The sequence below is a fragment of the Bombus bifarius genome, unplaced genomic scaffold, assembly GCF_011952205.1.
Source record: "Bombus bifarius isolate JDL3187 unplaced genomic scaffold, Bbif_JDL3187 scf7180000009243, whole genome shotgun sequence".
Classification (NCBI taxonomy): Eukaryota; Metazoa; Arthropoda; class Insecta; order Hymenoptera; family Apidae; genus Bombus; species Bombus bifarius.
In genome coordinates this window covers 1176665-1192024 of record NW_022884989.1, presented here as the reverse complement: position 1 = coordinate 1192024, position 15360 = coordinate 1176665, and the positions used below count along the sequence as shown (strand labels likewise).

Here is a 15360-nt window from a genome sequence, read left to right as displayed (position 1 = left end):
CGCGGTATATCGCCACCCTCGAGCCTGCGAACGTAGGTGTCTTGCGTCGCAAGCCGAGCCAACGAAGAGAATCGAAGCTAAATTCGAGCGGAAAACTTTACGATCTACCGGACAAAGCGCAACTCACGCGTTTAAATGAGTCGACGAGCGCGGTTAGCCGCGCGCGTCATGGAATTACTTCGCAGAACGATAATTTATGGTGCCAGTCCATAATCTTTCTCAGAGTTTTAACGCACGACTGTTCTGGTCCGGACTTTCATTTCGATTTTTAATCGTTTGCGAATTCAATCAATCATTTGCCTTTTTTTTATTTCGAACCGTGTAATTTTGTGTTCGGTTAATTTGGTGTTGAGAATTGAAGATGGTAGAGAGGCGATAGATACAACGTGGTAAGCTAGAGTTATTCGAGTCGGCTAAGCTTCAACCTTAGAATAATAAACTTTGTCGCTTATCGTGTGTCGTTATCGGTCATTGAAATAACAACGAAAGAATGAGAAAATATCGTGTATTTTAGATTCGTCGAAAAGAGACGTTAGGAGACAAAACGCTTATCTCGACCTAAATATCCTACTGGTTTATCTTATGCGGTACCTATACATATGTATTTTATCAATTTATAGTGGCTGAAAAGTATTAAAATTTGTTTGGCGAGGAAGAGGCAGCAAGGATTACTTTGACAAAGTTGCAACTGTTGCAAAGTTAAATGCCAGGTGTTTTATCTACAGTTTCCACCTTAAATATCTCCACCATGATTCACCCAGGAGATTATTTCTACGGTTGAAGGTTACACGGTTTTGAACGCTCTCACGCGAGAGTGGGCGATTTTTTACTGTGCTTATCTGTTTGGTGGGAGCAACGGGATAACATTCGTTTCCTTGCTGAAAATATTGCTATAGCTCCTGGCAAATAAATAATTTCGCCAGCGTACGCTACACACGAATAAAATACTCGGAGTCGTTCTAAAATATTCAATATACAAAGAACCGTGTTATTTTCGAGAAAAAGTCCAAGTTACCTTATCACTGTCACTGAAAAATAAATATGACAAAATATTATCCCGCGCCCGTGAAACCCACTCGCAATTGTATAACAGTCGGTTGAAAAAGTTTCTTCGAGGTAAACTATGAATATTCGATAGAGCAGAAAATAGGGCAAATATTTTTCGTACATGACAGAAGGATATAAGTATGCAGTCATACGAATGCGTGGAGATAACTTTACATGGGAAACTAGTATAACAGGCTGATATAACGTATTAACAGAACGTTGGAGACAAATAAGATGACTCGACTGTCGATAACTATGTCCCCAAAAATAAAATTGTTCTCACAGAGTATCTGAATTCGAACTAACCGCGTAAACTATAAAACTAAAAGCGCAAAATTTATTCCAACACTTGGAAGTGAAAGTTTCAACAGTTATTACATGTTACACATACGTTCGTGTACATTTCTATATTTTCGCTTTCCTTGGCAATCACAAAATCAGCCGCAAAGATTTGAATCGCCCGTTAAAAGGATCGGTAATCTCATTGGGCGGGACGTTTAATTAATCGGCCGATTAATTATCTCGCGCGTAACGCGTTCCTCTGTCACGTGCAATTATTAGGATTGTTGGTGCGCGACGACGGCGGTTCCCCTTTGGCCGGCCTTAAAGGTTTCCGCATGATAATATTGCTTTCGCGCCGCTTCGAGCGAAACCGAGGGACGCCAATTAAGTGGCGCGATTGCTCGTGCATAACGGCGACGATACAGACCCGCGGTTCGCGACGATACTCGCCGGTGGGAAACGACCATCGACGATGGCGAACGTGAGACCTCTATCTCGTTGATGATAATCGACCGCAACGGGTCGCTACTCGCGAGTCTATGTTTTGCACAGAAATAGAAGAAAGATTTTGCCCTGAATGTCGATAGCCCGGCCATTAACATCATTAGCGTTGCGTCAATGGAACTACAACGTCGAGTTTTTAGTAAATTAAAAGGTGGTTAATGGGGAAATGCACGCGTTGCAGCGGGTGATTTACTGGTCACGATCTCGATGGTTCTTTTTGAGGTCAGCGCGAAAGTGGTTTAGCGTACGCCTCGGTTTACGGGGAACTGGTGCAACTTCGTCGACCGAATTAGCGATCAAAACGACATGGATGGATTTTTGTTGCGGGTGTGGCAAGGTGATTTGTTCAAGCTTTTAAAAATTGGAGATTCGAAATATCAGGACGTTGAAATATCGATGAAACGAAGTATTCATTGCGTTAGAATGTTGATGGAATAAGGTACTCGTTACGTTATGCTAGGCACGTGTTACACTATGTTAAAATATGCATAGGATGAAATTTCACCTATGACAGCCTCTAAGGGTTAAGGTACAGAGGAAAGTTCTGTGTATCTGTCAGGTGCAAGTAAAATTTACGATATTTACTGAATATTGATTTGAGAGCTTAAAGAGGAAAGTGTAGTACTTGCAATGCTGGCGCAACGTTTCGTAAGAGGAAAGCAGTTCATTCGATCCTTTGGTGTACTGAATATTTGATCGATAGAAAGTTTTAGGTATAGCTAAAAGGCCCTTTTGGCAAACATAGATTTTACGGTATTTGCTAAATATTGATGTGGTAATTTAAAGGGAAAATGGTATTGCTAAATATTTGATTACATAAAGTGATCGGATAAAATATTCATAGAAAAGTTTCTCGATGAATAATTGATAATATTTTCGAAATATTGATTTGTAAGATCGAATGAAAAAGGTGAGATTTTATGGTCGGAACGTGCTGTAACGAAGTCGGCTCTCTTCTGGAGAGACGATATATTCAAATTGCCACTTAAGGTGCAGTTGATTCTTGAAAGTGTTTGATGGGAATTAACCATATTAGGCAATACGTAATCGCAAACAGTTTTCATAAGGATTAAGTAAAGAAAATTGTGTACGTGCTGTGGCCTATTAAATAAATGAACGGCGATATTCTGAAAACTACAGGTTTTTAAAAGGGGTGCAACATATGAGTCTTACAATGCCAAGTACGTTATTGCGCTTAATAAAAGACTCGCTACCTTACATGTACAGAGAAATATTACAAGAGAAGAAATACAAGAAAGCTTTATAGCTTTATAGAAGTTCAGAAACCTACTTCCTATGTTCTATACTCGAACTATAAATTACCGTGACTTATATCGATTAAAATTATTTATAACAACGAGCGGTTTAATTTCACCGTGTTATATATACCACATTTATGAAGCTCCAACGCTTACTATCATTAAAGGTCACGATCTGGAAGTAAAAGATAAAGGCAACGTGAGAATGCATTCTACTTTTGAGGGACAAACTTACTAATTATTAAGACTGATTTTATGCAATTGATTTAAACTCTCTCTGATAAAAGTATCGCGATGACGATGTTACAATCTCGTAACACGTTTGTCTCCAAGAAATGTTATACTTGAACGTATGCTCGCGAATCGCTACCGCCTCTCGGAGTATAATTTCGCAACACAACCCGGATGATCTCTCATCGTTTCAATGACTGAGGCGATGGGCCGCGGGCGTGTTCGCCATACATTTGGTTGCACGTGAACGCAGCCACTTCTGTCCGTGCGAAACAAAACTCTTCTTGCACGCAAACTGAAAGAAACGGCGCGACGCATCGACGAGATCGCTCGTTACTATTTAACCCGAATGCGATAATTTAGCTCGTGCCTACTGCTCGCCCGTTCTTTTCTTTCATTCTATGCGCCGATCGAATTACCCAGATACAAGGCCGGACAGAGTAGTGAAACACTCGCAAACCTGTCGCACGAGGCCGATGAAAAGTCGTCTCGTCAACACGAACAACGAATAACGCGTCTCGAACGATCGATCGGTCGTCATCGTCCGAAATTTTTTATCGCCATCGCGGCAATAATGACACTTAAAATGCGATCTAGACGGCGACGGTAGCCTGATCAAGAATACAGAAGCGGAATTCGAGGTCGGTTACATTGATCTGGCGACAAACTCGAGTCGATAGGCGCGCGCGGGGCTTCGACGTGTTTCAGCTACTGTTTTCATCGACTTGTGCAGCTACTGTTTTTGATTGGCTCGGTGACGCTTCGATGGCAATGGAAATCACGGGATGAAGGATATAGAAAAAAGATTAGCACCTTTGCCATATGTTAACGAACAACCAAGTATCTCGTCGACTCTAATCGTTTAAACGTCTCCTTGTCTTTTCTTCCTCTTTGTAGTCGCTTTAAATTAAGTAAATTACGCTGATTACATAGATATAAATTTAGAAAAGAGCGTATAAACTAATAAGCTGCAGATAGCGCGCCCAATAAAATATTGATCGATAAGAAAACGAATGCAGCAAGTACCGTGGTTAATTGGTTATTCGAAATCGAATTTTCTTTTCAAAAGTGCATTGCCCTGTTGAATAATTGATTGGACGTTGGAGCAGTTTAAACAGGCGAACGATATGAGTCAGAACATCCTCCTCAAATGGGTCTACTAATCTTTTATAAAACTATCGTTCGTCCCTTTGGTCATTTTACACGTGTGATCGATGGACGTCGATAAGAAGAAGCACGAATAACGAATATACGAACAGTTCCAAGTATATCCCAGATAATAATCCTGCCATGTCACATCTTGGAACGCTTGGTGCGTAGTCGTTTACATTGTTTATTATCCATCGTCTGTTGCGTTGTCGTTGGTCTAAGGTTTAACAGATCGTTCGATTGACAAATGGACGGTGTCCGCATGGAAATAGACGCAACTGTTACGTTCACGTTGTTGTCAAACGACAGGCACATTCGTTTTGTCGCTCGAATCGAGACCGTTCTTCTGCAACGCAATTACCATTTTCCGATACTGTACACCGTGACGAGAAAAAACACTGGACACGCTTTAAAAAGAATCTTCCGCAGCTTTATATGCTGTCGAGTCACTATCATTCCTGCAGACACGATAATACGGCTTCACGGTGTGTTATCATATGTCAAAGCAAAAAAGTTGATACCAGAAATTATTTGAAAATAATATTTGAAACGACGATAGAGAAAATTTTCTAAAATTACGGAAAATAATTGTTGCAATTATAGATTGCTAGTAAATTATATAAAAATTTCTATTAATATAATAAAAATATCTTTTTTCTTCCATTATTTATAGTCGCATCGATCGCTTTCATGGGTTATTAGCAACCCAGGAGAGTAGATAATTACGATTATAGACAATTTAGAACGTTTTAGATAATTTAGCTGTTCTTATATCGATTTATGATCTTTTGAATTGTCCTTTATAGCGGGTTTCATATAGCAACGTTGTCTATAAGGAGAATTTCTTGCATCGCAGGATCAGGTGTTCTAATCTTAAAGTGGCGTTGCATAATTCAAATACAATGTAGAAAAGACTACTTCAATTCTGATTTACCGAAAGAATAAATCATAAACTACGAGATAGGAAAGACACTAGTAAAAACAGCTTGAAAGATAACTATTAATTAGCAAGTTATTACATTGACTCAAAACTAAGAGGGACGTTAGAAACGCCATAGTAGTATATATACCATGGTGATACTAAACTCAGAACCATATCTAGCTCTATAAACATTGTAATCGCGCTTCAGAAGTAATATGCTACAAATGGGCTTAAACGAAAAAACACACCTAACACCAGGATACAACGTTAATGCCTGACTGCTTGCATTCGTCGCGTATACCCGCGCCTTTTGCAATTTCATAATCGTTACACCGCAATCGGCGCTGCCACATTCCCGTCGTAGATACTTTTCTAACGAAGAGATTAATAGTTGGCATGGTTATTGAACCGCAGCTAAACAAACAAATGTGTGAGCCAAATAGAGTGGCTATTCACTTTGATACATATACGTATGTATCTGGCAAGCTGTTCGTAATTTTGTACGCCGACATTTAATCGAAGTTTCAGCACCATGTAATGATGTTTCGCTGGCAATTTTTATCCCGGTACATCCTCCACTGAAACGCGTTTCTTGTGCATTTCAACGCGTAAAAAGAAAAACTCGTCGCATCGCAGACACGTCACGAATTTATTTTTCGCCTGACGTTTCATTAACTTTTACCACCGCTCCGGTTTCCCTGGCACGCGCCAATTCACAATCTGGTTAAGTATAGAGCCGATTAATTACCAAATATTCGGAACACTCCGAAACAGTAAAGCCGGTTAGTCCAGTTAACAAATGTGCTCGGCAAATCGCCAAATGGGACTATACAGCCTGGCTTTACCATCGTTTCAAACGGGAATCCGAGTCGTTTCTCGATGTATACTAGCAACACGAGCAAACAAGAAGAGCGAGATTCGAACAGATGAAAGTAACGCAGGTTATTCGTTCGAAATTTGTAAATTACTGGAATCCTAAGGAACATATCTTCGTTGTGGTAAAGAACGTTAACTGGGAAAATGTCAACGCGCTTACATTAAAACTAAATAATCGTGAAACATACCGTAAGTACTCTGTATATCAAAGTCACGTAGTACCTTCCTTAAAGCGCAATAGTTATTGAATACGATCGTTTGCCAGGAAATGATCGGAGAGAATAAATAGCGGTGAGGCGATAATACTCCTTTATCTACTGAATTTCGCCACCATTTTCACTCGTTTTACGGCGCCATACAGCGAAATAAATTCTACGAGCCGGCGATTCACGAGGTGATAGTATCGGATTGCGTTCGCTTCCTTTCCTCGGCTGTTTTTCATCCTTACGTTTCGATGTTTGCTAAACACAACCGTATGGGATTTACAGCGCAATTGTATCCAGCTTGGTTCCAATGCGATTCTCGTCGCCGTTCGAGACGGAAGCTTCGAATCGAGTGATCTCCCGATCGAGAATTTTAGCTGAAGACTTATCTCATACAGTGTGTAGATTCTAGTTTCAACTTGTTCTTCGTACTCCTTGTTAACGTTAATTAAATAAATATTATAATAAAGCGCTTATACCAAGTTCAACTTGGCTTAATTTGCAATTATTACAGGAGAAAAATAAAATCGATTGATTCACGAGCAAGCACGTGGCCGCTTACATGCTCGCCACTGCGCTTTAATAAACGCTACACACCCTTAAATTCTTCGAATCTTTTCGTACACTACTCTGCGCATGCATATCTTACGTAAAATTTTGCATATAAATTGCACGTTAGCTATAGTCAAATATGCAAAACCTTTAATTTAGAATAGCAAATTCGATAGAAAAGGAATTCGTGTTATACGTAGGAGCTAAAACACTTGCACGTGGCCATGCTTCGCACATAATTCATATTCAATTACCGCCTAGGTCTGGCTGATATTGGTTCACGAAAAAATACCAAGACGCGAACGTGCGTGAAAACCGTTGCTTCAAGTTTAAAAATGAAACGTCCCGGAGGTATTTTCTTTCTTACTTGACGGTTAGCGAGCCCAGCGAAATGTCAAATACCGCCGTCCTCCGCCGATTCAACTTCCAATCTCGAGGAAGTCGTGGAGCCGCGTGGCATTCTGCCCGAGAGCAACAACGTCTTCTTTTAGCACGGCCCATTTGAGAGGGAATTCAAATCAAGGTCAAAGTAAGCAGAGTACATTGTTCTTATCGATTTCGTGCTCCATATTTCATCGTATCGTATTTTGTCCCGATGGAGTGAAACTATCGTTATTCATAACTTTACGGGTGAATACGTTTTTTACGACGTCCACGTGACAGTAAGTGAAATATTACGATAGTAATTAGAGCTTTCGAGTATTAGACATCGCATTTAGTGTGTTAATTGATGTGTTAGAACGTCTTGGAACTTGTTGAAAATTGTTGAGCCATCAGACCATTAGAGTTTTAGAATGTAAGAACGTTGGAACGACTATTATTATTAGAACATTAGAGACTTGAAATATCGATGGATCGAGGTATTCGTAATATTACAATGTCAGGATATTAAAATATTATCCTAATAGAATTTTGAGATGTCAACATGTTGGAGGAACAAATTATCTAGATACTTTAGAGTAGCTATTAAGCATTAATCTGCTACAAAAGTACTATGCAAAGTAGTACACGTTCATTGAAATCTTGTGATATTTCTTAAGACTCCCTTTTGCCCAGAACAAAATACCCAATAAGGTATCAGGATTTAACGATGTTGGTTTTACATGTAATTTCATGTGTTCAAGAGATGTCAAAGATGTCCCTTGGCCTTTCTTCGAAAGAATTCGCAAATGATTCAGTCATTTCTCTTAATGGAACATCGCAAGACTGTTAAATGCCTTCAGGGAGGGTTTCGTGTCGCGACTCGCCGCAAAACAAGTAGAAAGAAGGAACAACGAACGCGAAATGACATTCCACGGACGCAAATAGAGCACGTCTTTTACACGTACGTTCTGTCGGGACCTCCTTTTACTTTCTTTTCGTTTCTGTTAGCGCGTACTGTACAGAGATAAACATAACAGCGCCGGCCATTCAACCCGCACGACCTACGATGGGGTTCTGACCAGATTTTCATGTTACTACGATTGTTTAACAATGCTTGAATCATTCAACTGACTCATATGGATAGTTCAATGCCGTATAATATCGCGTGATTAAAGTTTTATTTCAAGAAATTTTCCAATATCCTTTTCAAGTTTCACGTGCGCTAACCTGATTCTAAAATCTTAATATAAATGCCGGATATTCCAACTATAATTGAGATACACACGATTATACAAAAATATTGTAGATAAAAGCATCTTTGAAAGAATCAAATTACGAAGTAACATATCGTTGTTATGCGAGTCAACAAAATTACGAAGAAATGTTTGCACAATCATTGAGATTAGGATTCAACGTCTGAATACCTCCACAAGCTATAATGAGCTCGCAAGCCTTAAAATTGACACGATAAAATAGTAATCGGTGGTTGGAAGAGTCGGTAAAGGATACGTTGCGTCGTGAACGGTGCACGTTCGCCGATCAAAGGGCAATCGCGAACGTACAATTTCGCGAGCGTGTTGGCATTTCGCATCGATTTCTTTGGTGATCGTAAGATCTACCGGAGATCAACGACAGCTGGCACATAAGAGAGGATACGAGCAAGGTGCATGCTGTATTACGGTGCGAAATGCATTAGAGGAAAATGAAGAACAATCGACGTTCACGGAATGATGGACGCAAAATCGTCGGTATTTCCGCTTCAATTTTAGCACGTCGATTACTTCAATTTACAGAAACCACGACGAACAATCGTTCTACGCGAAAATGGAATATCTCGAAAGGAAATATCACGACAAAATGTTTTTTTCAATTTACATGAATTTATCCTAATGACAAAAAGTATTATGATATTTCATTTTAATATTTTACTGTGAAGAATAAAACGCGGAAATGAAAGGAAATGAGATATTTTCATGTTGTAAAGATCTCGCATGTGTTTGAACACAGTTTTCAACTACACCTTCTAATAAGAATACTCGCTAAATAAGCATAAATAGATCTTGCAATGTTATGCTAATGCTTCTGGAAAGTTTTTACAATAATTACCCAGCGAGAGGTACAAACTTCTAACTCTAGAGAAATCATGTTGCTGCACGTAACAGGTATTACTCGTATAAATAGAGAATAAAGCGATAATTTAAAGATTGAATTAGTTCCTGATAAATACTTTCTTTTGAAATTGCCTAACTTATATCGTATTAGCTACACTATACGGATAGTATTACGCAACGTAACGCTATTTCGAGGTATAAATAAATATTCTTAAAAGATATTATAAATTTTCAACTATGATTCAAAGCTGCAAATTCAGTAACTTCGTAACCTCGCAAACTCGTAACTGCGTAACCTCGTAAATATCCATAGGATATTTGGCAAATATTTGAAGAAACCACCCTTAGGCTTGCACTGCGTACTCGAAGCAGTTGCTGTACCGTACAAAGTGCATAACGATGTCCAAATAAAACCATAAATGTATATTTAATTCTGTCGCATTCTTTCCGTTATTTTCAATCGATTTGTACTGCGTATTCAACGAGGAAGATATAAAAGAATTATTATTGGAATGCATAATTTCTCATGTAAATTGAATGCAAAGATTGCATTGTATTTCCTTGCAAGATCAAACATCTTCTGCTCGATTACAACTAAAGCAAAATTAAAGAAAGAAATTCGAGGACGAAATTAAACTAAAACATGGGTTAATTCATTAAAGACAAAGCAATAGTTTATCGCGATATTACGAGTACTCCAATTTCCCTAAGTTTTATAAAATCGTAGAATCTAACTGGAAGAAGTAGCGAGGAGAAATATATTAAACGAATCTTTCGAATTCCTTCTCATAGCCACAATGTTGAAAAGAAAATCCGGGATTAAAAATTGATTTAAGAAAATTACGGATGATGATTGCGTCAATGTAACGTTGGCTCTTACGAGTTGAACCCTTATTCGATATAAGATATCGGCTCTAATTCGGTCTTTAAAAAACCCTAATCTCCTCTAATATACTCTTAGGCTTATACTCGGCCAAAAAGTCGAAAACTCATCAATAAGATATCATAGGGAAGGCAGTCCGTGTAAGGAGCCAAAGGATATAGGTCCGATCGGGAAGAGTGATGGTCGGCGCTCCGCTTAAATCCATTAGCAGTGACTTTTTCCGCGCGTTGTTGTCCAGGGTGAAGAGGTCGCAGCCGCGGGCAGAAATTGTAGGTAGAGGAGGCGCGAGCAGCAGGTAGAGACGATCGTGTTCTTTGGCCCCTAGGGTGGTCGAACCGGATGGTTATATTCGACCGTAAATGGTGTTACGGATAAAAAAAGAAAGAAAAAAAGGAAGTGGCTTGGGCAGCTCGGTGGCGCGGCAAGAATTCGTGGCCCCGTAAGGTCGCCTCACCCGAGGATCTTCTTGAAAATTCCACGGGTCGGTTTATGGCCGGCATAAATGGACTTATCGTTGCCAAGTGTTCGAACGATGCGGTATCGATCGCACGGTACCGCGCTATTGCTCCGCGTTCCTGCGATTGCTTGAATAATTCATGGCGATTCCTTTTCTTTCCGTCTCGAATGGTTCGCGTTATTGCGGGGCCCCATTAAATGATAATTCCGCGGTGAGCCCGACGATTTGCGTCCGCCGTGTTCACGGAAATTGATAGCGCCGCGATCGCCTAACGGTGGCCTCTTATTTTACTTACACAGAAAGAATCGCACATGATGGAAGAAAGATACGTTTTACACTGCGCTACAGTTCCGTTCATCTGAACTACGATTGTTGCGATGAAATTTTAGTTAACTTAACTCTTGCAAAATGTAACAAATCGAAAGCAAGCGCTGTTAGAACGTGTCGTAACGCACGCTACTAACGAACGATAGAAACATTTACATTTCGTTCGATAACGGTCGAATAGTCGTGAAAAATTGGCTGCCTTGTAAAAGTTGGAGAAAATATATCACGGAGTAAGGCTACTCGTATTCTACGTGTGTATGACGGTTTCAGCGATATATCATTGTGGTACGTCGAAAGCATAAGACGATAATTCACGACGTAAGAAAACGTTGCATCACTCGACGTACACGGGTTTCACCGGCGATTAGTTAAAAGCACGATGTATCCATTACGTAATCTGCCATAGACGAAAATGACTTGTTCAAAAAGTCGGTGTAAACTTTTGAAGAGCATTTGTATAGATTATTCGTGTCTATCGAGCTTACATTTTCCACTCGTTTATTTAAATCTGGCATCGGCCCTGAATCGTTTTATGAATTCCCCTGAATCCGATTAAAAAAACAGATGTTAACACATCGAATATGGGGCATACTTTATTACGCCTTCGTAACTTCGTAACTATAAACTTCGATATCATCTGTTATTTACAGTGTTTCTTTTTTTTTTCGACAGAATGTTCAATTATTCGCTATAAATTTCGCATAGTAATGTTTAGTTCTTTGATATTTCCGTTTAGTAGCATCATTGGCAAATTTTCAATTTACATAATATCTCTATAGAATATTAATTCTTTGCGAATACGATAAAAAAACGAAAAATTCGGAATGAAAATAAAACTTGTAATTTCAACGCTTCGATTAAGAACATTCGCCACTGTGGCGTTGTGCCAAGAAGTAAGATACAAAATGATGGAGATGCATCGCGAAAAATGATGAGCGGTAGCGTGGCACTTATTGGCACCGCGTAGGCGCGTAATTACTTCCCCGGGAACCGGTAACTCGTCATCAAGTAATTTTGTAGTTTGGAAGCTCCGCAAATCCGTACCAGCAGCCTGCGGCTTCTTTTGCAACATTGCGTATTCCACGTGGAAAAATCAGTGGAATCGATCGCAAACAGCGACAGGCGACTATCCGATTAGAATAATTTTATATTACAAACTGGAATTTACGTTCGCTTTGCTAGAAATAAGCTAATCTCGATACGATCGAAGGTACTGCTAATTTATGTAAAGCATACACCTCGTCTAGAAAGCACAGAATACTATCGGGTCTTGGATTTCGTGGGAAACTTAGCACATTGCAAACTCTACAATTTACACTCGATTAGGCGGCACGCATAAATTTTGTATGTAAGAGGTATAGACCGTACCATGGGGCAAAATGGGAGGTCTGTTCTGTTGGTCTAGCGGTGCATCGCGAACTAGATGTCTCCGAGCTATCGATAACGTTTTAAGAATATTTCTCTGCTCTTTCCTGTCCGAGGCCGATAGTTTAAGAAATGATGCGGGGGAAGTGAAATTAAATGAACATCTGTTGTTAACATTAACGAAAATCATACTTGCTGAAATAAACTCTCCTTTATATCTCCTTCTTTTAAATATTCTTAATTGTTTAATACAATTATTTACAGCTCTGTATTATAACCACAATTTTCTATCGATACAATAAAATATTTGCAACGAAATTTCGCGATAAATTTTTCAATTTCACGAAATGTTTCTATAGATTAACCCACGATGCATCATCGCGAAGAATAGGAAATATATAAATATAACAACGAAATGGAGAAACTTTTTATAAACAATTTCGAGAAAGTGGTTCCCGAAACGACGGCGAATGAATCAGGCAGGATTGTTTGGAAGAGATTCAAACAGCGACGTTTCACAAACTCCCGTTAACGTATACAACGGGAGTCAGCACGTCAGATTGTTTAGCCGTCGGTCGGAGGGCGAATGGCGAATGGAGATGGCGGAGAAAAAGGAAGCGGCTGGCAAAACTCCGTCGTTAACGAGCCGCACGCTCAATATCCTTATAACTTGCCTGCTCGATAAAAAGACTTCTCCTCTTTTCTTTCAGAGGCGTTCAAGAGAGACAGGGAAAAATATTCAACGAGAGGACACTGAACCCATTTGTCAGCCTCGAAAATAACTCCTTCGCTTTTATGATAAACCATCGTTATGCACCACGACGGCGGGTATAGTTAACCGGGGAAAAAATATCGTCATGGCTGCAGCGGGAGTGCAGCCGAAGAGGATGAGAAGAGGCTGTTAAGAATATTTCGGCCACATGTGCACGGCCGATGGAAATTATTTTCTGATGACGTTTGTCGACGGTGTTACTTTCTTATAGACATTTCAGATACAAATAGGACCACGTTATTACAAATGCTTACATAGCTGTTGAAAACTAACGTTTCAGCGACGAGTATATTTTGCAAGAGATACGAAATAGTATATAGATGTTAGAATGTATTTACTGGCAAGCTACAATGGCAGACTATAAAATTGGTATTGAGATAATGGTGCAATAAACTGCCGAGGCTCTGGGTCGTTTAACCGTGGAACTAAATTTAAAGTCTGGAAGATCAATAACGTATTTGCAAGAAAGTTATTTTTCAAAGTAACTTTCCAGAAGACGAAAAAATCAATGTTATTTGTAATTACCGATTGCGAATCATATTTGTAACATAGACAACAACGCAAAAAAGAATATAAAGCATATTGCTATAATTATGCAATTATCATATTGCAAATGGATCGGATTCCAAACTTTCATAAATATTTATTTCACGATCAGCGAGAATAAATACGTAAAATCAATTAACGCTCTCGTTATTCCCAAGACCAAAGAAAAAGCTTTCATTTACACACCGATTATCGCTTATCATTTAATTTCTACATTAATTTACACATTATTAAACTACTTGAGAAACGAGGATCAACAAGTTAGCAACACGAACAACGATTACGTAATAGAAATTTACTTGTTTATTCATAAAGCAAGCAATCAGAACTTAATTCAAGAAGCCGCGCGTAGATCCAACTATGTACGCGTTGCGTCTGAAACCGCAAATCGTCGGACGGGTAGTCGTAACATTACTCGTCGTTTGCCAAGCGAGCTCCTTCGAGCCGTGGCACGTTTTCTCGTGGTATCCGTACGTTGCGATTCATTTCTCGCGCGATGTTAATTGACGCTGTGGAATTACATCGCATTTGCATGCCGGACACGTCGCGACGTCCGTTCCGCGTTGCTTTATTTTTCCGTTTTACGCGCGCGCCCCGCGTTTCACGCGTGTTCCATCGCGAGGGAGATGGGATGACACGAACGTAACGGCCAGAATTATTGCATCGCGCACGATTAACCACCCAAGTATTAAGGCACGGCCTGGATTTCCGAGAAATCGACCGTTTGCGTGAAATAACTCGCCGATAAAATTGCATCGCCGCGCGACCCAACGTTTTATAAATCAGCCGGATAAAGCGTTCGCTATTAAAGCAACATCGTCGGTACGTGTCGAGCTCGTTATTTATCTATCTAATCTGAATAGATCCATGTACCGATAGTTTACAAATTTACTCGAATTAAAGGATAACATTGATTAACGACCTCCTTTTTAATTCGCTTTAAGAACGATAATTCAGCAAACCGAATCTTACATGCAGTAAATCAACTATCGCCGGCGTTATTCATTAAGCCGCGATAATAACAAATCTTTTAGTCTTATAGAGAGCTTTCAAGAACAGATTTCCTCGTGATTAATCGACTTCGTGTCGAGGGGATTAGGCAACTTGAATGAGGTTTTCAAGCGGCGACGAAAAATTAGGTGTCGCGATAGCCGAGGCTGTATTTGATCGGTTATCGCGACTCAAAACGAGTAGCCAATGACCGGCCATGCTGTTTGGAAAACTTTCGAACCAGCGAATTGTGCTGGTCGAGCACGAGTGCCACTTCACTTCGTCCGGCTATTTCTTTGTTCTTCCATGCGAACGTCTCGAGGACGTCTCTGTTCGTGTTTTGTGTGCTTTGCAGCCAACTTCTGATTGCTCGTAAAATTGACCTCTTTCGTTCCTTTTTACTATCAACTGTTTACTTTGATCAGTTTAATTACCGATTCTTGTTGTTTTATTTGGACACAGCTTCTTGTCCAGGAATGTACACCTGGACAAATTACAAGGAATTTGTAAGATTACGAAAA

The 15360-nt window shown here is 39.7% G+C and overlaps 2 protein-coding genes across 2 annotated transcripts in view; one reads left to right on the top strand and one right to left on the bottom strand.

The window, feature by feature from the left end:
- The window catches only part of LOC117214721, a 35368-nt gene extending 21149 nt beyond the window's left edge, over positions 1-14219 (bottom strand). The window contains exon 1 of the mRNA XM_033460995.1: positions 14149-14219. The gene's annotated coding sequence lies outside the window, so the exon portion shown is untranslated. The remainder of the gene's footprint in view (positions 1-14148) is intronic.
- The window catches only part of LOC117214720, a 28200-nt gene that overhangs the window by 2730 nt on the left and 10110 nt on the right, over positions 1-15360 (top strand). The window lies entirely within an intron of this gene.